This window comes from Notechis scutatus, chromosome 2 (genome assembly GCF_049901735.1).
Source record: "Notechis scutatus isolate UNSWTSFEM ecotype Mainland chromosome 2, rNotScu1.2, whole genome shotgun sequence".
In the NCBI taxonomy this organism is placed as follows: domain Eukaryota; kingdom Metazoa; phylum Chordata; class Lepidosauria; order Squamata; family Elapidae; genus Notechis; species Notechis scutatus.
Window position 1 is genome coordinate 201,836,251 of NC_142010.1, and position 12,457 is coordinate 201,848,707.

The window sequence follows — 12,457 nt, forward strand, 5'->3', positions numbered from 1 at the left end:
GGGTCAACTTTAAACTGTTTTGAGACGGTGGGGAATCAGAAAGACCAATGCGCAGAGCCCATAGGCTTCTGGAAAGTGCAAATGGTATATAAGAAAAGTGTTGTTGTTTTTTAAGGAAAAGATTCTAATTTAGGGCTACTGACTGTGATCCAAAACATTATGTGGCTAAATTAAATAATGGGAATTGAAATTAGGAATTTCCAAATGCATACGTTATGATCATCAAAAGATACTTATGGTAAATTGCAAACACAAAAAGGCCAATAGATCACCCAGGCTATAATACAATGAAAACAGACAGGTTATAGCTATGCTAAGTTTTCTAGTGCAGCCTGGACAAATAATCTGTGTTAACAAATGACTGTTCAGAAAAAGGAATATGAAATTAATTCCAAATGAAAACAGTGCCTGAACATGCTAATCGGAGTAGCAAGCTATTCTTGGGAGAAAGCTGTAGTAAATGAAACTACAGAAAGACAGAAATTATTATTATAATAAAGACTGTGGAACCGCTCCTGTGGTATTGGAGAAGAAAAATACGCAATGCTCTCATTCATGTTCTAGAAACTAGACCCAAAGCAAATATAATGCTGAATTTGTAGGCCAATTGATGAATATAAATGCATTTCACAAGTGTTAGAGAATCAAAATCAAAAATGAAGGTGCAAGCTATGCAAGGCAACACTTTTCAAAGATATTTCCTTGATTCTAGAGTTTGAGTCACTGACAAATGATCAGACATTTTTCATAGAGTTAAGTCTGAATGTAAAAATATTTCTTTCCATTGAAGGAACTGTGTAAGCAGAAGAAATTGGGCATGAATACCCAAATTGCAATGAGACACAGAAAGATACCTGAGAAATATATTATGCACATATCCCAGTGAGGAAACTTTTTTTTCTGCCTATTAAGTGTATAGCCAGTGAATGTTTTACAGATCTGTTCAAGAAAAAGTGATGCATAATTCAGAAACAGAAAGCTTGGGGTGAAGTGGATAAACACCAGCTTATTATAAAGAGGAACAAGTCAAACCAACATTCAAGGTCAACACACAGAATGTACTCATTTTTGGCAGAGATTTCTGGGGCACAGACATCCTGAAAGCATCAAAGAATTAGAAAGATGGAAGTTGAATACATTAAACTGTCCATATGCCCAGTTACAATGAACTGTGAATGTTGTATTAAGGCCAAAGCAACAACAGTGAATTTATTAAGGAAAGTCAGGCTAGAGCTTAAAAAACAATTGACCTTCTGCACAGTGTGTGTGGTCTCATGATCTTAACTAGACTTGGAGGCAAGAGCTATTCTAGAATGTTTAAAGATGATTATCATAGCATATCCCCATTGACTGTGAAACACAAAAATAAAGTGTTAGAGAAATTAAGGCTTCTAATTCTTAATCGGTTTCACTGGAATTGATTCATTTTTGTTGACATAATTGAGGCAAACCAGTAACAAAGAACTAGTCTATTTCAGAATTCAAGGAATTGAACCCCAGGGGGGAAATGAAGCATTTTTTCCAAAATGTCAAAAAAAATGTTTCTCTTTGGATTACATAAATCTTGTAGAAATGGGACATTGAAAAGAAAAGCCTGTAACAAAGATAACAAGAGATGTGTGGTTAGATGTAATTTTTCTTTTAAAAAAATATGAAAAACTGCTATTTACAGCTAACATTTAAACAACAGTGGGAAAATAGTAGAATTTCATTTCCTTCAAGTAACTTCAGCTCTGGTGGCAACATCAATTCCTGGTCCAGTTTTCTTGGCAGCAATATAAAAGTAAATTGTCATGGTTCCCCAACATCATGTATTTTCAGTTTAATCTATAAGCTTTGGTATTTACTATTTATCAAAAGACCTAGCCTGAAACCCAGACATGGTTAGCCAATTGTTCCAAAACACACACAACTTTTATGTATATATATATATACACTGCTCAAAAAAAAAAAGGGAACACAAAAATAAGACATCCTAGATCTGAATGAATGAAATATTCTTATGAAATACTTTGTTCATTACATAGTTGAGTGTGCTGACAACAAAATCACACAAAAATTATCAATGGAAATCAAATTTAGCAACCCATGGAGGTCTGGATTTGGAGTTACACTCAAAATTAAAGTGGAAAAGAACACTACAGGCTGATCCAACTTTGATGTAATGTCCTTAAAACAAGTCAAAATGAGGCTCAGTAGTGTGTGTGGCCTCCACGTGCCTGTATGACCTCCCTACAACGCTTGGGCATGCTCCTGATGAGGTGGTGGATGGTCTCCTGAGGGATCTCTCCTCGCACACCTGGACTAAAGCATCCCCCAACTCCTGGACAGTCTGTGGTGCAACGTGGCATTGATGGATGGAGCGAGACATGATGTCCCAGATGTGCTCAATTGCATTCAGGTCTAGGGAACGAGCAGGCCAGTCCATAGAATCAATGCCTTCGTCTTGCAGGAACTGCTGACACACTCCAGCCACATGAGGTCTAGCATTGTCTTGCACTAGGAGGAACCCAGGGCCAACCGCACCAGCATATGGTCTCACAAGGGGTCTGAGGATCTTATCTCGGTACCTAATGGCAGTCAGGCTACCTCTGGCGAGCACATGGAGGGCTGTGCGGACACCTAAAGAAATGACACCCCACACCATTACTGACCCACTGCCAAAGTGGTCATGCTGGAGGATGTTGCAGGCAGCAGAACGTTCTCCACGGCGTCTCCAGACTCTGTCACGTCTGTCACATGTGCTCAGTTTGAACCTGCTTTCATCTGTGAAGAGCACAGGGTGCGAGTGGTGAATTTGCCAATCTTAGTGTTCTCTGGCAAATACCAAACGTCCTGCATGGTGTTGGGCTGTAAGCACAACCCCCACCTGTGGACATCAGGCCCTCATACCACCCTCATGGAGTCTGTTTCTGACCGTTTGAGCAGCCTCATGCACATTTGTGGCCCGCTGGAGGTCATTTTGCAGGGCTCTGGCAGTGCTCCTCCTGTCCCTCCTTGCACAAAGACGGGAAGTAGCGGTCCTGATGCTGGGTTGTTGCCCTCCTACAGCCTCCTCCACATCTCCTGATGTACTGGCCTGTCTCCTGCTCTGGGCACTATGCTGACACACAGCAAAGCTTCTTGCCACAGCTTGCATTGATGTGCCATCCTGGATGAGCTGCAGTACCTGAGCCACTTGTGTGGGTTGTAGACTCCGTCTCATGCTACCACTAGAGTGAAAGCACCGCCAGCATTCAAAAGTGACCAAACCATCAGCCAGAAAGCATAGGAACTGAGAAGTGGTCTGTGGTTACCACCTGCAGAACCACTCCTTTATTGGGGATGTCTTGCTAACTGCCTATGCTTTCCACCTGTTGTCTATTCCATTTGCACAACAGCATGTGAAATTGATTGTCAATCAGTGTTGCTACCTAAGTGGACAATTTGATTTCACAGAAGTGTGATTGACTTGGAGTTACATTGTGTTGTTTAAGTGTTCCCTTTATTTTTTTTTGAGCAGTGTATTTTTAAATGCATTGGGCTACAAACCCAAGTAATGGAAGACTTATACATCAGCATAAAGACCTCTGCTGAAAAAAACTTCAGTTTTCAGTCCAAGTGCTAACAGTCAGGAATATGGAGGGAAACAGAGAGAATCAACCTACAACTAAGGAGAAATTTCCTGACATTTAGAACAATTAATCAGTGGAACAACTTGTCTCCAGAAGTTGTGAATGCTCCAACACTGACAGTTTTTAAGAAAAGATTGGATAACCATTTGTCTGAAATGGTACTATAGGGTTTCCTGCCTGAACAGGGTGTTGGACTAGAACACTTCCAAGGTCCCTACCAAGTCTGTTATTCTGTATTTTGCCATTATTCAATTTTTACTCAGGTAATCCATATTCTAAAATCTCTTTCAAAAGGTGAAAAGTACAAAAATTAAGAGCGCTACTACATTTTCTATTTGGATAAAAGTGTGGCCCATCATTGGGAAGTCAGTGATGCAACTCATTTTGGCTAAGGTCAGTGTCCAGCTAGGGACAATGGAGTCAATAGGGCAACTGAAACATGTCTAGTTGGATGAACTCATTGTCATCTTTTGTCAGCACAGGATATGTTATAACAAACCCTGGGAACATAAAGAAACATCATTGGAGAAAAGTATCCTCCCCTTAGAAAATGGGAGAAATGTGAGAAAGAGACAGAATAACTCCATCTTAATGATGCTAAATATAAGTAGACCTGCAAAATTACTTTGGCAAGCCTTTCGGGTCTCTGGGGCATTACCCTACAAAGAATAAAGATCACTCTAAAAATGGGGGACATGAAAGCAGCCTTAACAAAGATATCTCAGAAATATAAGCAATTCATGATTCCTGAGTTTTGTACGGTTTTCTTCCATAGTCAATCCTTTCATTGCATTCAGCATCCAATATTGATTCCGTGTTTAATATGGAATCACTACATGTTTCATAACTGAAGCCTACTCACTTTATCATAGAGTTTATTTGAATCAATACAAGTATGGTAAACTTTATCACACTTCTTAAAAGTATGTCATAATATTGCATATGAAGACATGGGCAATATTATCTAGCTTTGCAAGAATTTTGTTAACAAGTTTGGGATAAAAAGTGAGTTTTGGTTCTCCTTGTGGCATCCTGGCCAAAATGTACCATTATATTTTGTCCTTACTATCAGTACAGAAGATTATGTGTGGCTTAGGTACAGGTAAATTTAGTAATATACTCTTTCTTTAATTTATTAAAAACATTATAATTGTTTAATTGCTTAAACATTTTCTTATTCTGTTATAATAAATAGTTGTTGCTCTTGAATAACTATTGCTCAATGCAAAGTCTGTTTTCATATTTCAGAATATATTTATATTTTATAGGTTTGGCTCCAATATTTTTAGCTTTGACCTAGATCCTATTGTTATTTTTTGTTATATTAATCTGCTACCAAATTCTCTTGTTACCGTTGCCTTTATTATGAAAAGTTCTTCGTAGTTGGTGTGACACAGAAGCAGCTGTTCCCCACATGGACATGGAATAGGTCAAATAAACAGCCTATGAGGTCAAATAAACAGTTGTCAACAATGCCATGAACTGAGCTGAAGATCGATAGGTTGGTCTTTGATCCCTCTACACTTTTTAGAATAAGGAAATCTTGCCAGCTGTCCTAACATTACAGCTGCAGGGAAGGATAAAGCTCATTCAAATGTATCATTTGCTTAATCATTTGCTCACTGAAGTCAGTAATAAATTTCTTACTGCTACTTTTGTAATCTTTTTTAACATCCACAATAGCATTGAAATCCCCTATGATGCATATATTTTCATAGTCCATTTCCGTTATTATTTTATGCAATCTTTTATAAAACTCTTCCTGTTGCTTATTTGGGGCATATATTTCGATCAAAAGATCAAATATTATGGTGGAACCAAACAAATAATAGATATAATTTGGATGTATAATATGATATGATGGAGAGATTATACGATATGGCAGTTTTAGTTAGGATGTATAACATGACGGAAAGGGAAAAAAGGGACTTGATGTATCCAGTACACAATGACATTGTGTATAATTATGAATAGTTATGTATATTAAAGAAAATGTATTACAAATGTATATTAAAAAAAGAGATTCAACCATTGATGGAAATGTGTCATTATTGAACACATTTCGCAAAACATACCTAGGTACCCATTGTGCTTTCTTTTTGAGGTAAGCAATGTTATAGAAACAGCCACAATGGAATAGAAACTTTTCACTTTGAAAGTTCCTCGGAAAGCAGAGAAAGAGAATGGGTCGGGAAGATGGGCCAGTAGCATGGGATAGGCTGGATTATCAGTAGTTGGTGTGGTTGACATAGGCTGGGACAAGAAGAAATGCACCTGTAACATCCAATGGGAGTTTTTGAGAAGAAAAGGGGGGGCAACAGGCACTGTGTTGCCTGTTTACTCTTATGGTGCTTCTGATCCTTAGCAATTTTAAAATGAGTGGACCTCAACTCCCAGAATTCCCCAACCAGCATGACTGGCTGGGGAATTCTGGAAGCTGAAGTCCACCCATCTAAAATTTGCCAAGGTTGAGAAGCACTGCTCTAAAATCACGCCAGGATCCTGGCAGGATATTTTTTGGCCAAAGGATAGCCTATTCAGAATGATTTGGCAGACTTTTAAAATGTGAAGTCTTTTCCAGATTTGAAGCAAAACAACATTTCCATTTCTTATTACCCCCATAGTGTGGGAAAGTGCTCTTACTGAAAAATTAGCATGACAAAAAACCTTGCATAGACAGAGATATATTCAAATCTGGCCCCTTTTTCTTGCCTGTGTTTATATTGCTTTTCCTTATGCATTTGTATATGAATGTTTGGGACAGAAATATCAAATGTGAATGTTAAGAGCATTTATATTTCTCCTTAAAATCACGCACATAGGACCACATATACTTGCAAATACAGACAGCCTTTTTTTTCTTTTTTAATGACCTTTTTTCTTTAATTCTATGTTTCTATGTTCCTTCCAAACCTACATTTGGAACTGCAGAAGGCTAATAAATATCAACAATATCCACCTCTTCATTTGTCAGCTCTTCAAAATAGTCCAGACAGGAAACCCAAATTATGAGTATGACTGTTGTTTTTATTGACGTGCTTTCTGAGCAGTACTCTGCACCAATGATGTTACCTAGTTTGCTTAATGAAACATCTGCAAGAAAAACAATCAAACTCAAGGCGCACCAAGGCCTCCTCTTTTCAACCTTGAGCTACAAACAACTTCTTTATGGGTATTGCCTTTATTGTAAGTTAAAATATCAAAACCTTGCAAGTCTGAAAGCACTTCTCCCCTCCCTTTTATTTTCCTGGAAACTAGAGATGGTTCCTTCTGAGGAACTTTCTCCACCTACATCCCTCCTTTGGATTCAGATTGTTCTTATCAGACTTTGTCTAGGCCGGGGTCACCAGCCTTTTGGACCTCAGGGACCACCAAACTCATAATTTTAAATCCCATGGACCAGAGACCCTGGGAAAATCCCAAAAAAAGTCTGCAGGAAAATTCCCCACCACATTTTCCTACCGATCTCTCATTCTTTATTTGTGATCGCAGGATACCAGCTCCAGCTCCGTTCTCAGGTGGAGACAGAGAGAGAGAGAGACTTTTGGCTTCATGCAAGGAAAGCAGCAGAAGCAGCAGAAGTCTTTCTTTCTCTCCCCCAAACTCCGCCAGAAATAAGTCTTTGTGAAACTTGTCATGCAGGTGCAGTCTCTTGGAGCAGGATGCCTTGCAGGTTCCAAAGACTCATTTCTGATGGAGTTTGGGGGAGAGAAAGAAAGACTTTTGCTGCTTTCCTTGCATGCAGCCAAAAGCAGAAGAAGAAAGAAGTGGAAAGAAGCAGCCCAGTGGCCAGGCGAGGCTCGTGGGGCTAGTGGGGCAAGTTCCCTCCTTCACCATTTCCCCCCTCCCCACACTACCTTGTGTTATTCGCAATGCAAGCAATGCAAGCCTTATGTTTCTGCGGGCCATGTGAGTGGCCGAGCCTTGTGTTCATGTGCAAGCCTGGATTAATTGCTTTGGGGGGGTCCTTTGGGACTGACCTTTCTCTGTGGACCACCAACATTTTCTTGCAGACCACCAGTGATCCCTGGCCCACTGGTTGGCAATCACTGGTCTAGGCCACCACTTTTTCTCTTCTAACGATAGAAGAAAATATTTGCAGCTAATGGTTGAACTGTGGGGTCCTTGGTACACTCTGAGCTTGGTAGTTTTCTTGCAAACGTTTCCTATAGTAGTGTCCTAGTAATGTTTCCTGCAGACATTTCATTACCCATCAGTAGTCTGAGTAATGAAATGTCTGCAAGAAAACCACCAAGCTCAGAGACCACCAAGGACCCCATAATCTTTCTCATGACTCTCAAGGTTATTCTTGCAGCCCATAGCCCTGTCTCGCTTCAAATTAAGGAAGCGATGACCTCAGAAATCCTGTGGCATAGCCATAATTTTATCAATATTGATCATAACTTTGCATCCAAATAACAACATTGGGCTGATTTCTTTCTGGAAAAGGAGGATCAGGATTGAATGATTAAGATTGGAAGTTTCCTACTACTGATTTTTTATTAAAAGAAAGAGAATTGGCTGGTCCAAACTATTTAATTTTCAGAGCTTGTTTAAAGCATTGTGTAATTATTTATATTTTTAATATTCAAAGCCACTCAGAATACAGCCACTTACAGAAAACAACAAAAATAACCATATAAGACGGCAAAACAAATCTCCAGGATTTTGTTAAAAGCTTCAGAGAGGTAGGTAACTAAGCAAGGAGTCCTTTTTAGGAGAAAAGCCAGCTTGTTGAGAACCAATTTAGATGAGGAATTGTATTAAACATTCAATCTCCCGTTGTGTTTTTCTTCTTCTGAACTGCCATCACTTGAAGCAACTTTGTCTTATAAAAAGCCTTCTTAGGGATTGCTGCATTATATCTCTTAGCCAAATCAAGTGTGCTTGTTAGCTTCAGAGAAGCTTCTTTTACAAAAGGAATGTTGTAGATTTGCATGAAAATTGCTCTTGCTCTCTCTTTCCCTCTCCCTCTCTCTCTTTGTAGTGGTAATGTTTATTAGGAATATACATAATCATTCCAGCTCTATGAAAATGACTATTTTAAGAGATACTTAAGATTACAGTGTTAACATTTCCAGAAGCAATTATTCCTTCTGGCAGATTTTTTTTTTTTTTTTAAGAGAGCTGCAAGTTTTACCATGCATGATTTCCTAGGCAATATGAAAAACACTATAATTACATTTATGAGCAGTGATAAAATACTCATTGAGCTCAAAGATTTAAAAATCACACAAGGGCTGCATATAAAGCCTAAACCGTAGAAATATTACCTTCAAACCATCTTTTTTTTTTTACTTTGCCTGGATTATAAAAAGATTTATGCATTCCTATTGTACTATTTTTCCATATGTTTGTGACAACTCAAATTGATTTCGGCAAACCACTCTGAGTTAGGCACAGACTCTCAATGAGGCTACTAACTGGTGCAGGGTTAGGATCACATCCTGGCCATACTGACCAATCTGCAGTTACAGTTGCTACAGTAATTGTGCTCCAAATGCAATTTGCAGGTTGACTTTTCATATTTAAGTGTCACAGCAGATGATGGCAAGTTAAACTCTTTGACTGGTCTAAAATAATAATAATAAAAAGTGAAGGAGGATTCAACTTGGATGGGAGACCATCTGGAATTCCCAAGGCTGTAAATTAGACCTAGAAGTTGAAATAAATTCCTGGAGGAAAGCCATGGCAAATGACTTATTTCTGAAGGGAAATATATGGATCTGCCTATACAGTATAATCATCAAGAGTTAAACCTGAATTTTTAACCTCTTTATTGTTAAATGCCCTAAAAAACTTACAGCCTGCCCTTTTGAGAATTATGCATCTGCTTATTAACCTATCCAGGACGAAAGGGAGTTTCTTTTAAAATAAGACCTACTTTCAGTGGTCCATTCAGCAGACTTCTGAGTGAGAGGTTTTCTGACTAACTTCCAGAGTGCAAAATACATATACTAAAGCAGCGGTCTCCAACCTTTTTGGCACCAAGGACCGGTTAAGTGAGAGACATTGTTTCCACAATAGGGAAGGGGATGATTTCAGTTTCATTCATTTTCCTGGCATCCAGCTGTACAGTCTGGTTCCTAAGAGACTGATACGGGTCTGGGGTCTAGAGGTTGGGGACCCCTGAACTAAGGAGATACATTCCATTGTCCAGTTCTCAACCTTCTGGAAAGGAACTGAGACATACCTTTTTAGCAAAATATTTTAAAGTACCTTTAAAAAAACATTTTGGGCTGTGTTTTAAATCTCCTTTTGCATGTTTTACCTTTTAAGTTTTCATGATGTTAATTTATGGTCTTGATTATTATTATGTTATTACTGTGTTATTTTGCCAAATGGACACACTTCTGGTAAGTTCCCAACTCTGCTCTGAGTTAAGTTCCCTTCATGCATGCATGTCATGCAAACCACCATTTGCAAAACAATTACTGATCAGCAGGAGGCACTGTACAATTGTGAGTTGGAGTCCCGAAGGTAACAAGAAAGGACACTGTGCTTCAAGTTGAGTGGACAGATGGCAATCAAGATGTCAGATATCTTGACAGTTTTGAAAACATCCCTCTTGATTAATCTTCATTTTCAGAATTGGCATCATTTGAAGGACCAAGGATTAAAAACATTCCCAACATACGTTTTAAAACAACCATTCTCACTGCTATCTTTTCACAGGTCAGAATATGGGAGCGTGTCAAGTAAGCTAATTAAGAAACAAGTAATTTGAGCATATCCTGAATGCTCCTCCATGTTTTCAGTTTCTAGGAAAATGGCCAGTTCTTAGGCAGTGTTAAGATCAGTTTTCTCACCCCAGAAACTCTAATCACTCTTCACCATTCTCTTATTATTTGAATCCTTTCCACTCATCTCTTCTGGGAAGATGCAGGACAAGTAATTCAAAAACACTTAGAATAAGGATTTCAATAGATCTTTGAAAAATTGTGCTGCCCAGGAGTAAAAGATGCTTGACATGATATTAAAGTTACTTTTTAATGCATTTTAGAGCAAATGATTATATTGTTTATAGCCTATCTCCTTCTGTTTGTAAAACAGGTTTAATCTTTGTTTACAACAGCATTCAGGTAAGGGATTATTCATCCATCACCATCCAATAACCCAACTGCATGGGTAATGTGTAGTGGTGGGATTCAATTTTTTTTTACTACTGGTTCTGTGGGCATGGCCTGGTGTCATGTGGGCATGTCAGGGGAAGGATACTGTAAAATCTCCAGTCAGAGATGGTATTTACCAGTTCTCCGAACTACTCAAAATTTCTGCTACCAGTTCTCCAGAACTGGTCAGAACCTGCTGAATACCACCTCTGGTAACATAATCATGTCCAAGTAATCTTAAGACATTTTTTAAATCAGGTCTTCTATTATCCTGCTAGTCCCTTGAGATTAGGAAAGGGTTTTTTTATGGTTTATTATGACCAACATTTGGTTGTCTCGAAATCAAAACCACATTTTCCAAGTATGGCAGTCTGCTTGTGAAGTTGTTTTCCTCTGCAAATTAGACCAACATGACTGGTTTTTAATGGCAGGTAAATACAATCATCTTCTCATTTGCTCTGTGATTCACAGCTGAGTTTGAACATCAAAGCAAGCTGAATATAAGCTAAGAATCTTTTTAGGGTGTCATAGGCTCAAATGATGCATGAATCATATACTAGTCAATGCCCAGTTCAAATGCCATAAAGGAATGGCGGACATGAAGATAATCAGCAACACACAGGTCTCTTAGGTGTCTGGGGAAGACCAATCAAATAGATTCCTCTTATTTAGTTGTAAGACACCCCCAGTCAGTATTAGCCTATACAGAATCTATTTTACCAGCAACACATCAAATCACAAACTTTTCCTGTTCTCCCACACCATTTATTTATGAGTTTTCTTTAGGAGCTAATGAAGTATTGCCTTTTGGTTCTTTCTGATGGAAATTGCCAGAGTTGCTATGTCTCATCATGTCTCTGAGATCAGCAAACTAAGGTCTTTCTTCTTGGCCAGAAAGAAATAACTAGAATTGTCACCATTGGCAGATTACATAAATCAGTATGAAAAGCAGAGGAACAGTATATCACCTTTCAAATACCTAGCTTGTCCAAATACCTAGCAGTACATTAGAAGCCTCCTGCTATGAAAACCTGCCATGAAAGCCTTGATAGAAACACAAGCATCTGGCTGCTGTCTGATAGCACTCCCAGCTGCATCACTCCAAAATCTCCTGTCACAATTCAGAAAATGGTGGAATTCAGCTTCCCTTCCAATTTGAACATTGCTTTCCTGCCCAGTCAATCTGCAGCTCTAAATTTACTACCTTACCATATGTTCCACATCACTGGAGAAAATCCCATTCCCTCTTGTCAAGCAGTATAAGCTTTAGTTAAGGTACTGCCTGTCTTGATAAGCACATGTTGCTTCAAGATATGATCCTTGAAGGACAGGACAGCTAAGAAAATAGCACAAAGCACCACCCAGTTCATGGTTGTTTTAGTTGATTCTAGAAGATCCCCTACACATAAAGCATGCACACACACATCCCCACACAACACACACAAACACACACTTGGCATTCTGTTTGCATTATCTTCCTTGTTCTGATGCCACCATTAAACCTATTTGAGATTTACAAATGCTTTAAGGCTCTAAGATAATATATTTGGGTGGAATGGAGGGTGGGGAAATGCATGATACCACAGGCAGCTGGTTAAATAGGAAGAATACAACTTTTCCAGTCACCTTTATTAAGTAATTAAAAATGGGTTTTCAGACAGGTGCCCTTGTTTCTACGACAGAAGAATAGCAACCTATTCTAGTCCTAAACTTATTCCTAACTCTGTTCTT